The sequence below is a fragment of the Varroa jacobsoni genome, unplaced genomic scaffold (genome assembly GCF_002532875.2).
Source record: "Varroa jacobsoni isolate VJ856 unplaced genomic scaffold, vjacob_1.0 scaffold_1328, whole genome shotgun sequence".
Taxonomy (NCBI): Eukaryota; Metazoa; Arthropoda; class Arachnida; order Mesostigmata; family Varroidae; genus Varroa; species Varroa jacobsoni.
This window is the reverse complement of record NW_019214230.1, coordinates 72088-81939: the sequence shown is the minus strand read 5'-3', so window position 1 is coordinate 81939 and position 9852 is coordinate 72088.

The window sequence follows — 9852 nt, the reverse complement described above, 5'->3', positions numbered from 1 at the left end:
ATGGGGGAATGAGGGGACGGATGTCTTGAAATTAAAACGAATAATCTAAATAGCGGCGGTTCCCGCTCGACGCTCGCCATTGATTTACAGATCCATGAACGACCCATTTAGCGAGTAGCCGTCACAAGCCGACCGTCAACATACATTTTTACTTCTATACGAACAGTGCCTAAAACGCTGAAACTGAGTATTATGACGGCAACAGCTGATGCTCCTGCACCCCCTAGCGCTGCACCTGATACCTACGGTTCGATGCTTGCTCGCTGATACGCCAGTATATTTATTTGTTTCATCACTTTTTTGTCCAATGACGAAAATAAACGAAATGTTGATCATTCCGATGGACGTAACTGTTGTGATAATATCCAACGCCGCCGCGCGTAGTAACAGCAACGGTGGGTGTCTCTCTACTCGATGTAACGACCCCGATAATGATGCAAATGCTGTTACCATAGTACGAGTAATCCGCTATATGACACTTGTTGGCAACTGATATGGTTTTTTTTTCTATAGTTAATACTACCGAACGGTAGTTAGTCCGTATGGCTTAGTTTTTATAAGTGTCGTTGCTGTTGTTGTCATCTAATTATGTATTGCGTATCTCGTACGCTTATACAATTCACCCAAGGCGACGACGACGATGATGATTTGATCAAAGCTTTACATTAGAATTATGCACGATATGGTCATTACGATGTTCGAGAAGTATGGGTTTATTTGGGGTATGGATTTACGATATGGGTATAGCGTGTAGCATGAGATGGTTAATGCAAAGACTTCTTGCCCAGGTTAGGTATAGCTTCGTTGAGGTTATTAGGTCGGGGCATCTAAATACATCTTATATTCTAACATAGTGTTACTCCATTAAACCAGCACCATTTTGCTTGATGACCTTTTGCCCTTTTTTTTTGCTAAGACCACAATAGAGCATCGCTGCAGAGCTCCTATGATTTCTGAACGAAAAATTGCCATAGAGGATCTTTGCATCGCTCCGCTGAAATTAGATTAACCACTAAAGGAGTTTTTTCAGAGACCGAAACAGATGAAAATCTGATGGTGTCAAATTTATACCATACGACGTATGGTTTAAGGGTTCTGATTAAAGTTCCCTTAATTTTTGCCGATTCGTCTGGCATTGTCGTGAGGGAAAACGACGCCATTCGTGTTCACTAGTTCCAATCGATTTTTGCTAACGGTTTTTTGTTGTTGTGTGTTTCCAGTTGTTGACAGTAGGGGTCTCACAGTGCACGACCTTCTTCCAATCCAATCGATCGCACATCATCTTCTTCAACGTCAATCTGGGCCTAGTCACAGATTGTGAAGCACAGCTTTACGTGCACATCATTATTGTATATAGTCCAGCTTCGATCATCTATGAGGAAGAGCCCCAGAAATGGTTTGATCCCGTTGCCCCTGTGTAGAGTGTCGCAGATGTGAATACGGTCTAGTAAATTCTTATATTTAAATTTTTGTGACGCCAAAATGCCGGGGTTCTCTTTATGGCCAGATTTCTTTAAATGGTTCTTAACTAGTTGCTGGTGGATGCTACGTTTATTGAAGATGTCGTGACTACTCACGTGCCGGTGTTGCTCAATCTTGGCAACAGTGGCATCGACTTTCTTCATAATAACAAGACCACCACAGGAGGAGCGCCTTTTACATCGAAACGAAGGCGACAGAACCATTTTTGGGCTATGTCCTCCGCTAACGCACCTTGACCATAAACAGTCGGATTTTTATGTGGGTCTGGGTAGCATTTGTGCCTTTGTCGTAATAGAATTGTAAAATATAGTAAGTCTTTGTGATGCTTCTCGCTGCATAGACTTGGAAAGGAATTACTGATTATAAGAAAAATTAGCGACGCCTGTGCTCTGTAATGGAACTTTCTGCAATAATGTTTTCAACATTGGCACATCTATCTGTCCATATTCTTCGAATAATAATACATCAAAAAATTTTCCAAACAAAGTTTTCTAAGAGAAAACAAGACGTTGCTGATTGATTGGGGATGGCCGCTAGTGAGGGAAGCCGTCTTGGTTCGACCCCTCGTATCCAACTGGCTAGACGTATTTTTGTATTGTAGTGCTTAAGCGAGAGCGTGCCGAGATAAAACAAGGTAGGACGATACAACGGAAACGGATTTCGGTTAGCCGTACCGTCAGAAATACGACACATATCTATTACCTACTGCGCTCATGAATCACAGAAAGCGGAAAGTATCGTTTGAGCTCATTATTTAGGTATAGTAATTTCACCGAAAGGCCGCGATAACATACGTCGCTCTTTGTCTACACTATGATTGCCACCGATTTACAAGACTTTGACGATATCTAAAGCGATCGCTTTCCTAAGTGTCCTAAGGTTCTCTTCGAAGATGGCACCGCATTCGATATTACATAAATGCACCCTTTGGGAAAGTATGGCGGCATCAAGTAAAATCACAGGTACATATATTGCACTGTCGGACTCGCGTGATGGTAGCGTATTTGTTTACGTTTGTAAGCAGCACTTAGCACGGCGGGGTGAAACCAGGCGGGAGCACACCGTTCGTTTTGCGTCAAACCTTCGTATGCAACAAATTAACTAGGTACTGATAAAGCTTTATTTGACTGTCATTCTGAAGTCACGCCTGATTATGAAGCAGTGAACGTTCGTTGGGCCAATGAATAAATAGTGTATATTTAAGATGAGCTCAATTTTCGATACCGATATAAAATTAAGCGAGAAAAAAGGAAACGTCAACACCTCGCTCCTCAGGCGTCGCAAAAGTCATGGGATTTTTTATGTGGATCCGGCGCTAACGAATTGCAAATTATTATTAAACAAAGTGTCTTTGAAATTAAAAGGTTCGCCTCAACAGAAGCGAAGCAGAGATTCATCAGAGTCTCTATAAAAATAGCCTTCAGCTCGCTATTTGCGCATCATTACACCTCGAACGGCTAACGATTTCTCCTGGTATATAGTACTCGATGCTATTTGTGAAAACGGTTAAGCCAGTTCTGAATGTCTAAAGCTATTTTCCATACGACAGTTAGAACTATTTTATAACTATACTATGCATGAAAATTTGCTTTATTTAATTCGCGCGATAAGGTCACTTGAGGCAGGACAACCGACATTTCGGTGGCCTATCGGCTCCTTTCAGCGTGTCGGGAGCAATTCAGGTTCTATTGATTGTTTTCTAACGTCGCATAGGTTTGGGGAGGAAACAGGATCTGTCCAGGGTGGTAACGTTTTCAGTCAATGTGTTTAATGGCACGCGATGCCCACGCAGCAAACTGCGTCGTAAGAACCAATAACGGATATCCTTGTCGGTGGCTAAATTGAATCCTATTAATTACCACATCGTATCACACAGCTATCGCTCTTTTACCGATATGTGCAACGGTAAAAACCAACAAAAGCAAGAGATGCCCGCGCGACAAGCGCCCAGCTGAGCTAATTGATATTCCTATTAGCCTTACATATAAGATCATTCATTTCTTTCCCTAACCGCCTTCTTAACAATAGTTACTCATAAATGTGAGACGGTTAGGTTATGTTTGTAATCGCCTTAAAGTATAGTCAAATTCGTTTGAACTTGAGCAAGATCAAGAAGCGTTTAGCTTATGTAATGAATTTGTGCCAACAAGAAGATCTAAATTCTACTCTTCAAAGGGACACTGTTTGGAAAGATCCGTCCGATAAACCACGATATCACACACCCGAAGGCGAGCCTAGCCAACGACAAATACGACACGACAGATGTGATTCAATACAGAATCATATAGGAGCGTATTGTAACTTAGTCAACAAAGTTTATTCAGCTGCAATGACTGTCTGCGTGTATCATTTACCGAGTTAACTATGGTAAAATATGCTAGCATATATAAGATAACCTTCAGCTACAGCGTCTGGTAAATACTGGTACAATTTTCATATTAATTTCATGTTCCGGTCTGGACCCATTTTGGTGCTTACGTCGGCTAAAATCGTAGGGTCTTCTTTATTGGTGTTCAATTGAATATAGTTTCTACGTTGCGACATCCTGTGTGTCTCAACTGTCGGGCGAATCAATCAGTCGAAACGAAAACAAGTATTTCGCAGCTCCGATAGCACTAACTTAAATTTTTTGGTTGTTACGCCTTGATCGTATGCTTCTTTTTCTTATAAAAAAAAAAGTGTATTTTTTTCGGTGATGGCTCAAGGTGTTCTCGGTTAGAATGGAATAGATATTATCTGAACGTAATTCTGATCTACACGTCTGATTTATTCAGTTATCCTTAGACCCGGTTGGTGAATTGAACAGCTAATATGCCGACTTATTCCCCAATGTGTCTTAGAAAAAGCTAATGTTTCTGCCATCAAGCTTACCATGGTTTAACTAATTACACTTCTTCACCAAGGTAATTGGTACCTATACGATCTTTTATTTCTTGCAACCGCTGAATGCGATAAACGCATCATGCCGCGTGCAGCTGATCAGCTTCAGATACCCTAATGAAAAATGCTCACGAAGCAACAACGGTGATCTATACCACAGAGCAATATTATGGCTTAAATCTTAAATGCTTGGCCAGACACTGTGACCTGGTCCCATTGCTTTCACCCGAGTCACTAGTAGTTATTGTTTATCTTACCCGATGAACGCTTCCAAAGTTAGCGATTCGTAAAGCTTCCTCAAGCTTTACCTTCAGCGACCTATCGCGTTCATCTTTGTCGCAACAGGGAACAACTACTGGCAACACTATACGTCTGTATGAAGATGTCTGTCATGTTTCTCATCGATGTAACTTTAATAAAAGATTAATCTTATTTGTTGTAAATAACAGTATATGACGGCTCAAATAAGTGAATCGCTAGAGAAAAACACAAAAGCAAAAACGTTCGAGCCTCCGCGGCTGGACTAGATCCCATAAGTTGTAAAGAAAGTTTCCTTCAACCTTGCCAAGTTACTGCTGGCTGTAAACAAACGAATGATTCGTTTCGTATAAATGGTTGAATTGCTTACCCAAGCTTCTAATCTCGATTGCTAGTCCCAAACTAGATATACTGTTTCGAAATTAATCCTTATGCAATCGTATTAGTCACAGTTGGACCGAAAACGTCGTCAGTACTCGTCATTGACCAGCTAGCAACGGACGTAAACACCGAAAGATACCAGTCTATCTTAATGTAACATATTTATTTTGTCAAATGTCAAAATATTCAAGTTTTGATTTGGAACGTGATTGTTCTCGCATACGAGTAGGGTCTGAGACGTTTCGTTTTTCTGTTACGGACGCGCGTGCTCATCAATTGCCGAATACTGCTCGTATATCGGTGACATTTCCAAGAAAACGGTTTTATGGTCCAACGCGGTATAAATAAGACGCGGCCCTACGCCTCTCAAGGCACAAGCCTTAAAAACGTGTACGTCAGGAATTCTCCGAATCCGATAACGAAAAAAATCCTTAGCGTTATTCAAGCCGGTAGATGTATGAGACTTGCTACCTAGCATTTTTACAGATAAGCCATAACCCCCAGAGCAGACATAACCACGTTATGATCTGAATGTCCAGTTTGGAATTCTTAATTTAGCCATGATAACCTGATTACATTGATTCACACAATTTTGATCGCTTAGGTAACTCAAAGTCATTTGTGTTTGTTTTTGTTGCCATGTTTGAAGCGTTTTTGTGTCTTACCAGAGTAATTGCACTTCTGAATGTATCACATGATTGGGTTCTGGGCCGCATACTGTGCCCTAGTTTAAGCCGTCGGTTACAGAAAGAACGCTTGTGTTGCCTTTGGTTTCGCACAGAATAACGCAAACGTCGGTGGTTAACCTACAACTCACCGACGACGATTGCCAAAGAGGCGTTTAATTTGGCCATGCTAGGGATAGCTGAACAATTTTAAAATAAGCAGGCCTCGAGCCGAGCTTTTTTTTTTGAGAGATTAACGACATTAGGCCTTTTATTTGTTACCTTTCCCACGGTGGTATGGGGCCCAAGGCAGCGTTTTGGGCTTGCACAAGTGTTTATTAAATATACGTCTCTCACTTACTTATATAGATATATATTGCTGCGTCATCTTTACATTTAAAACTAAACACTGCGTATTTCGGTTAGTAAATATCAGTTTGAGCTCGCCGCACATAGGAAAACTATTCATTTACTATGCTGTCCTTCAACACTTTTACAACTGTATTTTGGTTTAGTATGTAATGCCATATTCATTGATGCAAAATAAAAATTGAAAAAACACAACATTGCTGTTTCTATTCAATGTCATGTACATATATGTGGCCTATTAAAAAAGGCCTGACAATCGGGAGCGGTAATAAATCAAATCAAGCAATATCCATTTAGTGTAAGCGTGCATTGTCAATAGAAACCTTTAAACCCTGACGGTGTCTCAGGAACAGGGCCGGGACGCTTATCGATTCGGCCGTTCGCAATGTCGGCCGCAGGTTGATTCGCCTAACGTACATGGCTAATATCCCAACCCGGCCGACTCTGGCTACGTTTTTTTCCGGAAACAAAGTCAGTCCGTCGAAGGCCTGAGCTGACGGCAATCAGTTAACGATCAAAAAAAAAAGCTATCTAACCATATTATAGAAATATACGAAGCGAAAAAATTGGCCAAGCCTTCGAAATCTTGGCCAGTTTCGGTGCTATACTATTCTAAAGATAAGCTTTCTTCCATTCGATTTAGAGCTGGGGGCCGCTTCGCCTTCCGCCATGGTCTACTTGTTAATCTTCTATTTGAGCTTATGTCATAACATTTGTCACTTGCTGGAATGGCTGTGTTCATCTTGAAGCATTCGGCTTATCATGGAAGAGCATCAGTAAAATATACGGACAGACAGCTAAAGCGGTACCTGTTTAAACGCCATCTTCCTTTTTCGAAATTAGAAACGTACGCATTTAGTCGCTGCGTCAAAGTATACTCCGACGTTGCATACAAATAGCCAACATACTTTATGTTGCAACATACGCCTTGCGTCTGCACGCGTCAGTATTACATATCTTGCTACGCAATTCAATATGCAATATGACTAGCAAGGGCCCAGTTGACAATATTGTCATACCAAAGTACCGTAGATCGTATCAAATGGAAACTAAAGGCACACAAATCCCATAAGAGTCATGTGCTTGTCTCGTGCCCGCCTTGTCCGAGTAAAAATCACGTATTACTATTTGTAATGTATTCGTATATATGTATTTGGAAAAAAAAGCTGAAACAATAAGTGTCGAATTTTTGCTACTTGTTTCTACATGGGAAAACTTATCGATTCTATTTGGACGTGTAGAAGGCAAGAGTCAATGGAAAATGGAACGAACCGATGGAGAATTCCGACCTCAACGCGTTCTGTTTTCAAACTGGCACCGTATTTAGTTTTAATTGCGCAAATTGGAGTTGACTGTGGCCCATCTCCTGTGTTCCATCCGTCTGAGAACTTGATGACCGCTGACGATTTGTCGGAGGCAACATTGGCACGAGCGCTGTCAACCAACAGCCTGGTTAGGGAGGCTCATCTCTGTCTTCTCTATGCCACCGCAAAGTCTCATTAGTTTCAATTTTGATACAACAAAATAACGCGCACGAGAGAGACTAACGACGATGTACGACTCTACATTGGACCCGAAATACTGGATTTCCATCGTATGGTTATACTTTCACTGTTGCAATTAACAATAAAAAGTAGATTTGGGTATAGACACTGTAAACAGCGGACTAAAAATTCGGTGCGTTTAATAACGGCAAAAATGGCCGATAATAAATGTGAAACGTCCGTATCTGGGGCCGTCGCCAAAAAGACCTTCCCGGCCACATATGGAATATAACTGACTTTCAACTGATATGAATACTCAATCTAACAGTATTTGTGAACTCCTCATTGTTTTGTGTTCCACTCACGATAACGTTGCTAGATACACTTAATCCACAATATATAATAGCTGCCTAGTAATTTACTGTTTTAGTAGCCGTTGGTAAATGAATTTTCGACAAGGAGGAATCATTTCGCCATGTATACCGATCGGCCGATACTGGGAAAACTAAAATTCGTTACGGAATCGTTTGACACCGTGTAGATGTGTTTACATCGGTTATTACCGATTCTACAGGGTAGCACCTAATCTAGAAAAATTTACACATGATCACAAAATAGTAGCGAAATTTTTTTGGTCGCAAAATGTAAAAGATATGAAGAAATTATATTCTCATCTTCGTATACCTGCATAGCTTTGTCCTTTCTGAAGATGAGTAGTCCTGGTACCCTCCGAGGCATTTAAAAGTCGTCGTTTAAAAGAGGCAATTGACCATTAGCCAACTACTAGAAAAAGTATTCAATACATACGGCGTAGTGATACAGGCTATAATTCGGAGTATCTAAGATTCGCGTTACAAAGCCGCATTCACTAACGTAAGCTAGTTTTGATTGGAGATGTCTTTAATCCATACGGTACTAGGTTTGTTCTTGGCAGTTTTTCAGAATTACTTCTTCTAAAGATCTTTCGATAACTGTCGTCGAATCCGGTAATCGGTTGTCTATTTTTGAAAAAAAAAATCTTCACTGAAGAATGCTCCGAAAATGCCGAGAACCATTTGAAGCTAAAGCCAGCAGCCAAAGGAGCGCGTACTATGCTCTAGGCAGTGCCCAAAGGGCTCCAGATTCAAAAGATATGAATTATTCTAGACAGAGAGTCGGCTTAGATACAAGTGCCTGCAGGTGCATTGCCTCTATAAATTTTGCAATGGATTCCTTTTTTGTTACATTTGCATGTGCTTCCATGGCTGCAGATGGGTCCTTTTCCATTTGTCTGGGCTTACCATTAGGTAAGTTCGTTACTTAGGTTACACGAGGAACGCCCTCGTTGACCTTCAACGTGGGTGTTTTTTTTTAATGCGGGACAACTAGACGATGCGCCCCTGAGGTCCTTTCAGATCTAGCACAGTCTGCCATGCCGGACCGAACTAATAAGTGCCCTCTGTCTAATCATTATCTTTATGACATATAACCTAACTGACTTATAACAATCATATGTAAGAATTTTGATTTGGGGTTGTGTCAAAATCACTAATGAGATTCGATTATCAAAAATGTTTACCATTAGCGAAACGTAACCAACCGCTCTAATAACTGTGAGTGTTTTTTTTTTCTATGTTCACATGAATAAAATCAAGATCTAGAAGCGCAGGTCCTGCTCGCTTGCAGCAACAAGCTGCTAGTCCCTATTCAAAAATGGGTTAAATCCTACCGACTGTAAACAATGGACTGACGAACGGCACCAATACCATGTAAAAATTGCTATAAATGCTTTTCCCTGAAGAGTAATGCTTGCGACACCGATTTGCTAAATAAAAAAAAAAAAAAAAAACTATATGCTAGTTATCGAGAGTCGACTAGGTACACTTCGACAGATAGGGACAGGACAGTAAAAATAGTATACAATTTCATCAATACGACTCCCAAACAAACGATTATACATATATAAGAATTTGCTAAGCTAGATCTTATGTGGTGGCGACCATCTTTTTTAGGGACTACCCGATCGGCTGTTTTGATTGCGGTCGCCGACGCAACAAACGTCATGCATCGTGTGAAGCAATGTAAAGCTGCAAGGTAATGATCTGCAGAGTAAAAAACTAATTCATAGCTTTGTCGTCGCGTGAGTAGAATTAATCACCGCCAATGATATTTTTAATCAGCTGACAATGTCCTATACAATTTTCCTTTAGGGTAAACAACGCTTGATGAATAGTCTAATGTGATACCTTTGCTACAAACCTACATACTTATTTGACTTTTACAAAACGTACAAATAATGATTTTTGGCCTGTCTCAAAAAAACGACCGATAGGCCCCGTGATGGCACAACGGCA